We start from the raw sequence: 2,213 nt of genomic DNA on the forward strand, positions 1-2,213 counted from the left end.
GGTGAAGGCCCCTCAACTTTGGGCTTCAGTTCTACCTCCTGCTTCCAGCCCACTGAAGCTAGAGGCTTTTCTTTACTTAGACAACTGCTGGCTGCTGAGGCTGACAAGCCCAATGTTGACAAGTAAAAATGCACAGTTCTGATGTTACCAAACCACACAGCAGGCCGTTAATTCAAGTCCATTGAAAGTCCCAAGATTGGCAGAGCATGGCAGGCTGTTGAACAACAGCACAGCTTCTTGCAGGGTTCAAGCATGCCATAAGCTGGCAACCACTCCCCAAGGCTTCACCATATATACAGGAAGCAGATCACATCCCTAAGGCAGCTATTCAGCTGCTCACAATAGATCCCACCATGGAGTAGATTATTAGTCTCATCATGAGGAATACTACATCTAGCTGCCTAACCACTCAACCAGGCCCAGCCAAGTTGACACACAAACTTGACTACTACAGTCATTATCAAAAAACATATTAAATTGATGTATGCCCACTTTCACTCTAATTTCTACCATGTTTGCAGAAAAAAACAAGTATTTTTTTTACTAATTAATCCTTTGTCTTGTTCTAAAATTCTATTGTGCTATATCTCACAAATGGGTAATGGTTTATGCTCTGAGTTTATGTTTTGTCCATTTGAATTACTAGTTTCACTAACAGAAAGAAAAATGGTGAGATAATGTGGCAGAAAATAGAAGTGAGAAAGAGGAGAGACAGAATGATAGATATATGGATGGACACATGAATGTACACATACATACACGGATGTAGCCAAAAATCACTTCAGCCAATTTAACACCTCTCTTTGGGCATTACTAAACCATGAATAGATATGATTTTCAAAGGTTTTAATTGTTGTTATAATCTAAAGCATGCTGTTGTTGCTGTGTGCTGTTGAGTCTATGCTGACTCATAGTGACCCTATGAGTCGAAATGCCCATAGGATTTCCAAGGTTGTAATCTTTCAACTCAGTGGCAATGGGGTTTGGATTTTATCTTTCTCGAAGTAGATTGTCAAGTCTTTTCTCCTGCAGAGCAGCTGGTAAATTTGAACTACCAACCTTTTCTTTAGAACCTGCGTGTGTTACCATTTTACCATCAGGGTATAATTATTATTAGAATCTGGAAGCATAAATAATGTTAAAATCCTCTTTCCATTTAAAGCAAAAGAAAAAGAGTTTACTCTCTGCTGTATGAATTAAATTGACCAAATAATCTTTCAGATTCTTCATCTAAAAAAGATTTAGGACATCTTTAGTAGGAACCATTTAAATCTGTTCCCCCATAATATCATAATAAATTTTAAAACTTTTTGTTGTAGTGTGAGTCCTATATCTTGACACTGAATGTTCAATGTAAAGTTTTCCAATGCAAACTAAACCTTCCTCTTCTAATATCATTGGAAACATAATAACCAACCATAAAGCATATATTTGTAAAAATATATGAACATGGAGTGGAGACAAAACAAGAGAATTTAAGTATTGTTTGTTGACTTATTCTCCCCCTCCTCAAATACAGTTTACAAACTGATAATTAAAGTACCTTCAAAAATCATGGAAAAATAAGCAAAGTTGATGTGGTGGAGAACACAATAGTTTTGACGACTTGGATTTTAGACACTAAGATGTTATACTTTGTCAAAGAAGTTATGGGGAGAGTATATATTCTACTAAAATATAAACTTGAGTATATATCTGTGTGTCTGATTATCCTTAGAGTTAAAGGTGACTTAACAAGGAGCAAAGTTTAATAGAACAATATTTTTTCTCTATAAGTCATGTGCATCAAGTCATCCTCCCTTTATTTTATTTCCTAGGTACTTTAATCCATGTATGGAGAGGCCTGGCTAGTGTAAATAAATATTCTAATCTTTAAAGTAGAAAATTTTTCTACAAGATTTATGTTACACTATTTCTCTATTTTAGTAATCAGTGATCGATTTAATCAATTGAATTAAATTCAAGCTAGAACTCATGGTAGCAAATCTCACTAGATATGTCCTACAGAAATCCAGTTAGAAATGGACAGCCACTCCCACTCAGATAATTTATAGATTCTTGAGAAACATCAGATCTGACTAAGGACATAAGCTTAAATCACACTTCCGGTAAGATGGCAGAATACGCAGAAAGACTGCATAGACCCTCTTCAAAAAAGAAAAGGGGAACCAATTAACACAGACACAGAAGATAATCCTGGACCCCTGATCCTT

The sequence above is a fragment of the Orycteropus afer genome, unplaced genomic scaffold, assembly GCF_000298275.1.
Source record: "Orycteropus afer afer isolate SDZICR_OR568_19922 unplaced genomic scaffold, OryAfe1.0 scaffold00659, whole genome shotgun sequence".
Lineage (NCBI taxonomy): Eukaryota > Metazoa > Chordata > Mammalia > Tubulidentata > Orycteropodidae > Orycteropus > Orycteropus afer.